Source organism: Triticum dicoccoides, chromosome 7B, assembly GCF_002162155.2.
Source record: "Triticum dicoccoides isolate Atlit2015 ecotype Zavitan chromosome 7B, WEW_v2.0, whole genome shotgun sequence".
Classification (NCBI taxonomy): Eukaryota; Viridiplantae; Streptophyta; class Magnoliopsida; order Poales; family Poaceae; genus Triticum; species Triticum dicoccoides.
In genome coordinates this window covers 608873055-608886378 of record NC_041393.1, presented here as the reverse complement: position 1 = coordinate 608886378, position 13324 = coordinate 608873055, and the positions used below count along the sequence as shown (strand labels likewise).

Genomic DNA, 13324 nt, shown 5'->3' with positions numbered 1-13324 from the left:
GGAGGAGGTGGAGGAGTTGTGGCGTCACACTGTCCCCAACGATTTAAAGTCATAGGATGTATGATGTACTCTTATCGTTGTTGGGTACTACCCGATCTTTATTTTTACTAGATCATGATTGGCGCGCGTTGTTGCGCCCGTGTATTTTTCCAATAGAATGATTGTAATTTTTTTACAAATGTATAGACAAGGAAGAACTGAATTACTATTTTGATTGAAAGAACTTCAGAACCATAATGTAAGGCAAACCAAATATCGATCATTTCAAGTAACTATCATCTTCTATAATTTGAATGTCATATTGGCCATCTTCTTAGTTTCATGTCTACAAGATTTTTGTAGCATTTCATAAGTTGGATCATAAATCCACAACCCCGCATTTTGTGACCACCAATTTGCTAAAAGGTTATTGTAGCATGAAAGTGAAGACAAATGATATTCCATGATGCTCACTACTGTACTAATCTTGACAAAACTTGTCAGCAAGACACGTCAAAAGGACGAGGATTAGAGATAAAAAGAGATTTTGTTTGGTCAAGTTGTTAGGCAAGTTGCGAACCAACCTGTGGTTAGATGGTTAGAGGGACTGTGGTAGCATTCAGTGGGAGGAGACGTTCCCATCGACGACGAGGTGACTACGGTGACTTCGTAAATTTCAATATGATATGTCGGCTCAGTCTTTCGAAGGTGCTCATAAAGGTAGGGTGTGCATGTGTGCGTTCATAGAGGTGAGTATATGCGCGTGTATATGAGTGCATGATATGCTGGCTCAGTCTTTCGGAGGTGCTCGATCATAGGGGTAGGATGGTGTGTGTGCGATCATAGGGGTGAGTGTATGCGCGTGTATATGAACGCTTGCATTTTGTACTGTGTTAAAAAAACTTGTTAGGCAAGTTTCTAGAGGTCGAATAATATATAAATCCAGATCCGGTCATTGTAATAGACAGGTTATATTTTCTACATGTTAGACAGCATGTGTATCGAATATTAAGGGGCCGTAGTTGGTTATTTTGTGTGAATTTTATACTTGAAAGTTGCATTTGACTCGAGGTCCGCCGTCAGCGGCTGGTTATGTCTACTTTGGCGGGAGGTTTCTCGTGTGTCGAGGGGTTGTCCGTTGGTCGTCGTTACCTCTGCTTCAGGTTATGCGTATTGCTCGTGCAGTTGGAAGTATTTTTTATTGATGGATATTGGAGGAGTTCGTTGCATCGTAAAATATCGGGCCAAATCAGCGACGCGTCCGAGCTCGTCATCAAGAACCAAATCACATGACGGCATGCACAAGAAAAAAAAAGTTGCACATTTGTGCAAGTGAGATACGGAAAATTCAGACAACATTCAATTCCATCTTGTGTGTTGGGGACCTACAGATGTGTTTTGGCCGCACTACCAGACTACGATGGGTGGCCATCGTGCTACAGACCAACAACCACATTCAACATGAACAAGGTACATTTCTCCATGAATTCAAGTAAATTAAGTCAATGCGCTTCGGTTAATGCATCTTCCTGTGTTCTAACAGCAGCAGAAGAAGAAACACATAATAGTCGTGCTGTTCTTGAGCTACCAACAGTTCGGCAGGAACAGATAGACGGTTCTACCAGCAGTTTTGTAGGAACAAATTTCACCTGATACACTGATCTAACTACAAGCATCCCATCGCAAGTAAAGAAGTTTTAGGTTGATTTGGTTGGAGTGCGCCTGTCCAGGCAGTAATGCAACGCACTAGAAGACACCTAAAAGACCCAATGGCAAGCCATTGTGGTCGCCCCTCCCTCTTAAAAAATAAATTTAATATCATTGTGGGCACATGACCCATATATTAGGTATTATATCAAATATTAAACTGATAAGAACAGATACTATACTTGATCATAGCCAAAAGACCAAGAAAGGTATGAGTTTTACTGCTGCCCTGCCCCTTTATTTGTAGCCTGCTCGCCCTCCCGTCCCTCGTAGCCGAGCGAGGTGGTACTAAATGAGTTGCTCGCGCCTGCAGTGCGGAGCCCGGACGGTGCAATGCCATCAAACGAACCTCTTGCGTGGGCCTCAAACAAAGAAGGCTTTTCTACCAAGGCCTATGTGTTACTGGCCTGATTCGTGGGCCTCAAACGAGCGCTGGTGAATGCCACGGCTCAAGGGGCAGCCTGCGGAGAACAAGCCGCGTGCACACGGGCAGAGCTATGTGTGTACAGCTAACGGTCACAGCCGAGCCCTGTCGGACTGCTCCATCCAAAATATGTATGTACTGCTCACAGACACGGGCGGAATTCAGGCCTGATTCCCCATCCTTTCTGAAAGAGAAATTCTGCAGTGCATTCATGAGTTATTCAGAATATATGGTGCTGCAGTCTTCTCCTAATTCACGACTTATTATTCAGACATTCTCCGCCCTCTATGAACTCAGTAGACTGGATGTTGGAGCGTGACGGAACTAGTACTTCTCCTTGAGGACATGCAGCTGATCGATATATGTTTATCCTTGGAGATTTATGTTTTCCGCACCAGTCGTGCTACGGTGATTTCTTGCTCATACAGCAGTTGCTTGTTTGTTTATCTGAAAAGTGAGTTCTCTTTTCCTCTTTGCATGATCAGATATCAGCCTGCTCGTCGAGAAGATCAATGATCCTTCCATGGCCGCCGAAGAGGGTTTGCTGGGTGACGATTGCAGCGACGCCTGATTCTTCTGTGTTGTGATCACTCGTTCAACTTTGTGAAGGCAATTTGGACTGCTAAGCAGACTATACAAAACTGGAAAGACCTTTTTATACTCATTTTTATGTTGTTGTGATATTTCAACTGAAAATGGAAATAAATAGTATCAGTAGTTTGCAGACAAAATGTTGTACTGTGTCAATAATAGAATGTAATAAAAACGTCATGTGTGTCGTGTTCAATTGTTCTGCGCAGCTGGTCTTCCCCATTATGTTTTACAAAGAAAAACTGGTTATGAGTTATGTTCAACTCATCGGTCATACTATTAAAAATGTCCTGGTGTGCCAACTAAGGTAAATGATGCCTGTGCGTTAATAACAGAAAGATCATGGGATTGCTAAGTCGCTAATTATGGAAGTCAGGGATGTCACATGCAAATTATTTCAGCTCCCTCACGAGGAAAGACTGAAGATCAAAATGACACCCCGGAGTCGAAAACGCTCGCCCAGGTCACCGTGAGACCAACTGACTCACCATTCTAGAAGGGACTCATGCGAACTAAAGATTTGTTCTTTCGTAGGATAAAATTCTTGATTGGCAATGGGATGTCAACAAGATTCTAGGAGGATATGTGGTTAGGAGAGACGCCCCTAACCGTACAATACCCCACCCTATATAACATCATGCAACGTAAGGAGGATTAAGTTGGCACAGTATTTCAAACGACTCCCTTGAACATTCAGTTTAGACGTGCGTTAGTTGGTGAACGATGGACTGCCTGTATGCATTTGGTCCGGAGATTGATAGATGTTCAATTAACCGACCAACGTGATTCGACACACTGGATGTTAGCTAGAAATGGGGTGTTTACGGTAAAATCTTTCTATATGGATTTGATTAGTTCTAGCCCAATCTCGAGATCGTTACATATTTGGAAGGTGAAGGTTCCCTTGCGTATTAAGATCTTTATGTGGTTCGTCCACAAGCAAATGATCCTCACCAAAGATAACTTACTTAAGAGGCGGTGGGTAGGTAGTTCGCGTTGTTGTTTTTGTGGTCATGATGAAACAATACAACACTTATTCATAGAGTGCCCACTCGTCAAGCTGCTTTGGAAAACGATCCATATAGCCTTTAACATTACTCCTCCAGTTGACATTGAATCATTGTTTGGAACGTGGTTAGCAGGGGTTGATAAGATTACTGCGGCTCGTATTCGGATTGGAATATGTGTGCTCATGTGGGCTATATGAAATTGCAGGAATGACATGATTTTTAACAGACAACATATTTTAACTTTCTTCCAGGTCATCTTCAAAACGTCTGCATGGATCCGTATGTGGTCCTTACTCACTCCTACAGACTCCTGGGAGCCTTTGGTTACTGGGTGCAACCACTGGGAGATGGTAGCATGGGCTATATTCAACCGGTTCGGATGGCGGTTGCATAACAGGATCAGAGTCTAGGGAGCTTGCCCTTGGCATTTTCATACCGATTGGGATTTTGAGCTTGTTATTTTCCTTTTATTTTTCGCTCTGCATGCTACCTGTAATACTTCTTTTGTTTCTGTGGTACTCCGAGACTTTTTAATAAGATGGTTGCATGCATCATCATGATGCAGAGGCCGGGGGCACGCCTCCATTTTAAAAAAAAAGAGTCGCTAATGACGGAAGTCAGGGATGTCACACGCAAATTATTTCAGCTCCCTCATGAGTCAGAAAGACTGATGATCAAAATGACACCTCAGAGTAGTTATTGTTGAGACTCCATAAACTTTTCAAGTTGTCTTGTTCCTTTACTTGTAGCTCGTTGTTTGGTCATTGGAAGCCTTCTACTTATGGAAACGAATTTCCGTTGTTGGAACCCTCAACAAACATCATTGGAACCCTCTAAGCAGACTATATAAACCGGAAAAGGCTTGTTCATACTCATTTTTATGTTGTTGTGGTATCTCAACTGAACATGGAAATAAATAGCATCAACAGTTTACAAACAAAATGTTGTGTTGTCATCAATAGTAGAATGTAAAATGCTCTGTGTGTGTGTGTGTGTGTGTGTGTGTGTGTGTGTGGCATGTTCAGTTATTCTGTGCATCAGGTATTTCCCCTTCTGTTTTATGAGCAAAACTGGTTCTGGATGCTGCTCAACTCATCTGTTGAGTGTTAACTAATCATGGAAAATGATATCTGTGTATTATCAACATAAAGGCCATGGGATTTCGGATTCGCTAATTATGGAAGTCAGGGACGTCACACGCAAGTTCTTTCAGTTCCCTCACGAGGAGAAACTGAAGATCAAAATGACTCCTCGGAGTGGTTATAGGTGTGTTATCTAAATAAAAACTTAACTTTTCTTTTAGCTTGTTGTTTGGTCCTTGGAAAACCTCTACATATGTAAATGAACTTTCTTATGGTCTATGGTCAGAGGATATCAGAGAGTGGGAGAAAATGTTACCAAGGGTAAACCTGATATGCACGAAGCAATTGATGTAAGTTTACATTTGTCTCTGAATTTCTTGTCACGCTTGTTTTAAACAATGTAAAGAATGCTCCTTTACAACTTAATATGCTTTGAAGAACTGAATAGTTACCTACAAAAAAAAGAACTGAATAGTTTGTCCTCCATGTAGGCGAGATTATCCATCAAATTTTGACGCACTGCTGGGAAACTATATAAGCCTTCTACGAGGTCCACTTATCTGAATCACTTTGATAATTATGTTATGCTCATCGATCGTCCCCAGAAGTGTTTATCATGCCATTTTTCATTTCAGATCTTTCAAGGAAGATAATGAGAGGTATAGCCTTGGCACTGGGTGCGCGTTGGATGCTTTTGATGGCGGAACGGCAGGATCCTTTCTAGGTTCTCGGGTTGATTGGCTATCCAGAAAGAGCAGCACATTAAATATTGGAGAAAGGTGTGATAGCTCCCGGTTGTAGGGACACCCTCTATGAACAGTAAAAAATTAAAAAAAAAGAAAAAAATTAAAAAAATCTAAAACTTTGCGACATCGAAGATGATCAAACGTTTTAGGTTTTTGCAAAATTTCATAACAAAATATCAAGTAGAGAAATGTGTACACATGAGTTTCTGATTTCAGTGCTAAAAGTGCTCACAATTTTGAGCACTGATTTTTTTCCCTTGTTTATAGCTCCTCGGATGTTTTCTCTGCATGAAAACTTGCAGGCACCTACAAAGTTTGAGCATATCTTATGTCGCAAAGTTTCAGAATTTTTATTTTGTTTTCTATTTTTTCGAATATACTGTTCGTAGAGGGTGTTCCTACACTCGGTAGTTGAAAACCCAGTTTCCTGATATTGGGTGGTAAGCGCACGTACGCACACACACAAAAACATTGTCATCTTCTCGCGTATCTTGCGGAAAATTATGCTAACTTGGGTGGATATATCTGACTGCTTTTCTTCTGTACTCCATGCATCCTTATGATCCATTCGGTGGAGCTCACACAGATTATGGTTAGTACACTTTTCTTGCTTGTGCAAAACTGTCTTGTGTTCTTGGAAAGTCAATACAATATATACTACTCCCTCCGTCCTAAAATTCTTGTCTTAAATTTATCTACATACAAATGTATCTATTCACATTTTAGTGTTAGATACATCCGTATCTAGATAAATCTAAGACAAGAATTTTGGAACGGAGAGAGTAGTATACACTGTACTAAATCAGCAACAGTATAATTAAATGGATCGGAGGGAGTAGTAGAATCTTCTTGCTTCTTAGGAAAACTATATTATTTCGTGAGAAAACCATATATAGTGTTCTTTACGAAAATTATACCAAAAAACCTGGAAATGTTTTTTCCTCATTCTGTTAAACTGCAGGCCTTCTGACACTGGTGAATCATGACGATGATATATGTGCTCTTGAGGTACTTAACTACTTATTGCTTCACTAGCACACATATCTTGTACTCCCTCCGTTTCTAAATACTTGTCTTTTTAGAGATTTCAACAAGTGACTACATACAGCGCAAAATGAGTGAATCTACACTTTAAAATATGTCTACATACATCCGTATGTTGAGTCCATTTGAAATGCCTAGAAAGACAAGTATTTGGGAACGGAGGGAGTATTATCCATTTATGCCCTCTGCTTCCTCTGCTGAAACTCTTTGGTAATTTGGTATCAGGTCAGAAACCAGTCTGGTGAGTGGATATACGCAAGCCAGTCCCTGGAACCTTCGTGTGCAGCACCGGAGACATGTTGAAGGTTCCCTTATTTGCAACCTCACTGGCATTTTATCTATTTTGGCAACCTTATTTATTCTTTTCTCTTAGCAACCCTATTAATTGTAAATCACCTTGTTTGTTTTTAGGTTTGGTCGAATGGGATATAAGAGCATCTCCAATAGCATGTGTATATTTGGATGTCTATATATTCATATAGACAATGGTCTAAAAAGATTCCCTCATATACACATCCAGTTTTGCATCAGAATGTCTATATACAGGGACCATGACAGGTGGGCCGTTGCTGGGGAGAGGAAGAAATCATTACTACAGCTGAGTTTAGACAACGCCTTCACATTGTCCAGGCGTGGACATTATCGAGATCGATTTAGAGGATGTGTATATTTGGACGACCATATAGACAAGCTGTTGGACGCCTGTTTGGGGCTCACGTCGTGAAAAACGAGTATAGACATCCATATAAACAAGCTATTGGAGATGCCCTAACAACCCACACTCCACAAAGTCATTAACAACTCCCCTCGCTACCGTGTATCCGTCGCGTTCTTCTATGAGGTATATATCTCTGCAGCAGCCTCGCGGACGAACATATTTATGATATGTATGGTTGTATCGATTGAGTTGTTTATACTTGATGTTTTTTCTGGACCAAATGATGTGTATATGTAGTCGAACTTTGATGCTGCGGTGGAGCCTGTGGAGTTCTGCCGGGAGAAAACGGGCGGCGTTGCCAAGTATGAGAAGGTGGTGTACGGGGAGCACCTGGTGCAGAAAGTTCTCATCAGCTTCGTCATGTAACAGTTTCTGTGGCATGTACTAAAAACGTTGGGGACCGGCAATAAAACATTGTTACGAACCAGTGTCCTTTCTGGTCGGACAAACTGTCCCGGTGTGTTGTGACCAGGCAAAGGAATGCCATGACAGGCGTTCACTTTGCAGGCACAATGAACAGTCACTCTATTTGTTATGCTCATATGTAGAGATTTATTTTTAATGAAAAGAAGCTAGAAACCCCACCAGTTTTTCTATAGAAGGTGATTATGCCAGTTCGAGCATCCCATTCACAAACTAAATGTGAACAAAGACTGGACTTCAAAGCACTTCAGCAAAACAAATCAAAATTTAAACTTGCTTTGGTTGGGGTGCGCCTGCCCAAGCATTAGTGCAACGCATTGGGCGATACTCAAGGAACCCAATGGCAAGCCATTGTTACGGTCCCTCCCCCGTAAAAAATAAATTTATTATTATTGTAGGCATATGACCCACATATCTTTACCTACTAATAAAGCGGCTATCACTTCTGGTCGCCCGTCACTAAAATTACCTTTTAAGTTGATAAAAATTGCCCACCAAAGGCACTCGTAAGTGGAAAAACATTCAATTTTTCGGACCAAAAATCACTGCCTCCTTCGTGTTTTATAGAGGCGCGACGAGTAAAAGAAATGGAACTAGGATCAGCAGAATGGTTGGCCGATCGCTCCTCTAGCGACGAGGCCAGGGTTTGATCCCCATCTTCCACAATTTTTATCTTTCTTTTCTCGTGCATGTCCTACCCATGTATGCGTTCATGGCCGGCCCATGTGTGAGGCTTCACTCCCCTGTTTTTTTATTTTACATTTGTGTCTTTCTTTTCTCATTCTGTTTTCTTTCTTCTTTCTTCTTTAAATTAATTCGGAATTTTAATATTCTAAAAGTTGCGAGTCTTCAAAAAAATATTGAGAAACCATAAAATATATGTGAATTCAAGCATATTTAGAAAATCATCAACTTTTTGCAGATTCAAAAAATGTTGGTGGTTTTGCAAAACTGTTTGCAAAATATAAATAAATCACAATTTGGAAAAAATGGTCGGAGAATAAAATCATGTTCATGATTTTGAAAAAGTGATCCTGTATTCAAAACATATTCGGGAATATGAAAAAAAAATGTCCATGGCATTTTAGAAAATGTTCACAAAAATAAAAATAAATATTTGTTTTTAAAATTTGTTCCCCAATTTAAAAAAGTTCATCGATTCAAAAAATATTTGTTGATTCAAAGACTGTTAATGAATTCGAAACCGGTTCATACATTTTAAAAAACTTGTAAACAAAACTAATGTTCATGATTTTTTTTAGAAAATCAAAAATTAAAAAAAATGTTTCTCGATTCGAAAAACTGTTCACTGGTCAAAAGTATTTTATATCTAGGATTTGATTAGTTTTTCGAAAGTCTTTATATGTCTTTGGCGTTGGGAGTAGTTCATCGTCAATGAGTTTGTTTTTAAAGTTTTAAACGTTCTCTTGTGCAATATAATGCCAAGTGGGGCATGCACTGGCAAACTCATAGCCTTTGGGTTTACCGTGTTGAATGCATTGTGATCACTGGACATCGCGGCCATCATTGGCTAGGGTGAGAAAAAAATAAATGGCAACAGCCACTGTGTTAAAATAGAATACGCTCGTATATCAGGATATTGAATCATACTTATTTGGTTAGCCATAATTTTTTTTGTCTCCCATTACAACGCACATGCATATTTGCTAGTCAAATATTAAACTGATAAGAACAGATACTACATTTGATCTTAACCAAAAGGCCGAGAAAAGTATGAGTTGAACTGCTGTCGTGCCCCTCTATTTGTAGCCTGCTCGGCCTCCCGTCTCCTCCTCGTCTAGCGAGATGGCACTAAACGAGTTGCTCGCCCCTCACGCCTGCGGTGCGGAGCGCGGACGGAGAGCCTGTTCGGCGCCTGCTGCGCCCGAACTGTTTCCTGGCGCACACTGCCGCGCCCTGTTGGGCCGGCCCACGAAGGCTCATAGCGAACTTTTAACCTAAAAAAACCCGCAAAAAGATGTGTTCTCTCCTGGATTCGAACTCAGGTGGTTGCGTCATCGGCAAACATTAACTAACCACCACAACAACCATTCATTTGTGACTTGTAGTAGTGCCAATTGTACAAGAACAAGTGCAGCCGCGTCTATTATATAGCTTAGATTTCTGAATTATTTTGAGAAAGTCATGATTTTGAAAAGGTTCAAGATTCTTTAAGAAAAGTTCACAAACTTTAAAAAAGTTCAACGATATTGAAACAAGTTAACGATCTTTTATGAAAAAGTTCATCCATTTTGAAAATAGTTCATGCAGTTTAAAAAAAGTTCATCGATTTTGAAAATAGTTCAAAAATTTGAGGAAAAGTTCATCATTTTTTTAAAGTTCAACAAATTTCAGAAAAGTTCATCGAATGTGAAAAAAGTTCATCGAAATTGAAAAAGTTCATCAGTTTTAAGAAACTGTTCATCAATTTTGGAACAAAAATCACAAATTTTGAAAAAGTTCATCGAACCAGGAAGAAGAATAAAAAGAAAAGAAAGAGAAAAAAAGGAAAAAGAAAAAACTGAAAAAGGAAAAGTCGAAAGAAGAAAAGAAGAGAAGAGGTACCTAATCACGTGAAGTTTAGTTGAGTGGTGGTTGACGGGGTGTACTCCTAGCCGGGACGTCTTATGTTCGATTCGCCACAGCGTCGAATTTTTGCGTTTTGAAAAATAGATAAGACGAAGATAGATGGGCCAGCCCAACGAGGAGGAGGGGTATGCTCCCGTTTGGGAAAACGCCTATAACGGGCGCTAAAGGCGCCAAATAGGGTTTGCCGCGCGGACGGAAAAACCTATATGCCGCTCGTCGCGTCAAACTGCCGGCGCTTCGCACAGGCGAGCGACCGAGCAGCGACGCAACGGCCCGGCCCGTTTAACCGTTCCAGCCCTCCCGGTTTTGGGAACCTGCTGGGTTTTTTCCGGTTTTGGGAACCTTCTAGAAGGTTCCTGAACCAGTTTTTTATTTTCCTCTCTTTTTCTATTTCTGTTTCTTTTAGTTTTCTTTTTTCTTTTTTCTTTTTCAAGTTTATGTCTTCTCTTTCAAAAAAATGTTCGCGCTTTTACAAAAATGTTCAAAATTTTGAAAAATGTTCGTGAACAAGTTTGTTCAAGAAATGTTCATTTCATTCATAAATTTGTTCTCAAGATTCAAAAAATGTTCCTGCTTTAAGAAATTGTCCAAATTTGTTCTTTGTTTCAAAATTTGTTCTCAAGACTCAAAAAATGTTCGTACTTTTAGAAAATATTTATGTTCAAATTTTGTTCTCGATTTGAAAGTTTTGTTCTCTAAATTCAAAAAATGTTCGGGATTTTAAATTTTTGTTCAAAAAATGTTCTTTTCATTCATAAATTTGTTCTCAAGATTCAAAAAATGTTCATGCTTTAAGAAATAGTCCAAATTTGTTCTTTGTTTCAAAATTGTTCGCAATTTTCAAAAAATGTTCATGAATTTCTGAACATATTCGTTTTATATTTTCTTTTCTATTTTTTTTCTTTTTCACGTTTATTTTTCTTTACGAACTTGTTCAAAAATTTCAAATATTTGTTCGGAATTTCCAAAAAAAATCATTTTGAAATTTGTTCACCAATTCAAAAAATGTTTGTGTTTCAAAAAATGTTTGTGGTTTCAAAATTTTGTTCACAATTTCAAAAAATGTTTTTTTTCAAAATTTATTCATAAATTCAAAAAAAATCGTGGAGTTTCAAATAATGTTTGCGCTTTCAAAATTTGTTCGGCATTGCAAAATATGTTCCTTGTTAAATTTTGTGCTCACTAATTCAAAATATGTTCTTGATTTTCAAAAATTGTTCGCATATATGAAAAAATGTTCTCCTTTCCCACTTTTGTTCAGGGTTTCAAAAATTGTTTTGACGTTCAAATTGTTTTTCATATTTTTTCAATTTTGTTCATAATTCTCATAAAAAGTTCACTAGTTCTCATAAAAAGGATTATTTTCCTTCAAAATGTTCACAACTTTTTCAAAAATGTTTAGAATTTTAAAAATGATTTCTGATTTCAGAAACAGTTCGAAATTTGAAAAATGTTCAAAAAATTTCAGAAATTGTTTCCATCATTTAATTTTGTTCGTAATTTCAGAAATTTTTCGATATGCCCTTGGTTCAGTTCTTAAGGACCGGTGTTGTATTACGACCTCAAAAGGGTTCTAGCTCAGCTGGTTGGATCGCGATATATCCGAGGACGAGATCTTGGGTTCGATACCCATTCCATGCGCGTTTTTTTTAACATCGGTACTCGATCGCATCCTGTGCAGGGAAACAGATTTCGGCCCAGAAACCACGCCCACAGGACGGTCTGTGCGAAGCCCTGTCAACTTGACGCAAAGAGCGTCATATAGGACATCCCCGCGCGGACGTTGCAATGCCACCAAACCAGCCTGTTGCGTGGGCCGCAAACAAAGAAGGCCTTTCTGCCGAGGCCTGTGTTACCGGCCTGATTAGCGCCTGGATTGCTGTTCTGCGATCAGAGTTGGCAAAGGCCACGGAAGGGCAGCCTGCGGACAACGACGCGACGGAGCGCTGTCATCGGACTGCTCCGTCCAAAATATGTACGTACTGCTGACAGTCACCGACTGAATCCGGTGCAATTCCTCATCCTTTGTGAAAGAGAAATTCTGCAGTGCGTTCATGGTTATTCAGAATATATGTTGCTGCAGTCTTCAGAGATTCACGAGTTATTATTCAGAGATTCAGATTCTCCGCCCTCTCCGAACTCAGCAGACTCGATGTTGGAGTGTGACGGAAGAAGTGGTTCTCCTTGAGGACATCCGGCTGATCCATACATGTTTATCCATGGGAATTTCTGTTTTTGGTACCAATTGTGTTACGGAGATTTCTCGCTCTAGGCACTGTTTGCTTATTTGAAAAGGAGTTCTATTTCACTCTTTGCATGATCAGATATTAGCCGGCTCGTCGAGAAGATCGATGATCCTGCCATGGCTGACGGCAAGGCCTTGTTGGACGTCGTGAGGCCGGGTTCTTCTATGTGGTAATCGCTTAGTCAACTTATGAATTTGGACCTCTAAGCAGAATGTATAAACCGGAAAAAGGCTTGTTTGTTGTACTCATTTTTATGTTGTTGTCGCACTGTAACTGAAAATGGAAATAAATAGCACCAGCAGTTTACAAACAAAATGTTGTGCTGCCATCAACAGTTGGATGTATAAAATGTTATGTCTGTGTCATGTTCAATTGTTCCGTGCAGCTGGTCTTTCCCCTTTGGTTTTATGAACAAAAGCTGGTTCTGAATGCTGTTCAACTCATCGGTTGAGTGCTAATTAAGAATGAGCTAATTAACCGTGGCAAAATGATGTTTGTGTATTATTAACAGAAAGGCCATGGGATTGCGGAGTCGCTATTGACAAAAGTCAGGGATGTCACACGCAAATTCTTTCAGCTCCCTCACGGGAAAAACTGAAGATCAAAATGAAAATTGCAGAGTGGTTATAGGTGTGATTGCATAAAAGATTTCACCTTGCCTTGTTATCTTTATCTGTAGCTTGTTGTTTGATCCTTGGAAGCCTTCTACTTATGGAAATGAACTTTCTTATGGTTCGTTTTCAGAGAGTATCAGAGAGTGGGAGA

The 13324-nt window shown here is 39.7% G+C and overlaps 3 pseudogenes; 1 reads left to right on the top strand and 2 right to left on the bottom strand.

Moving 5' to 3' along the window:
- Window positions 1-1690: 1690 nt before the first annotated feature.
- On the bottom strand, window positions 1691-1899 carry LOC119342280 (annotated as a pseudogene).
- Window positions 1900-4867: 2968 nt separating this feature from the next.
- LOC119339200 lies at window positions 4868-7667 on the top strand (annotated as a pseudogene).
- A 1670-nt stretch (window positions 7668-9337) lies between these two features.
- Window positions 9338-9460, bottom strand: LOC119342289 (annotated as a pseudogene).
- Window positions 9461-13324: the final 3864 nt, after the last annotated feature.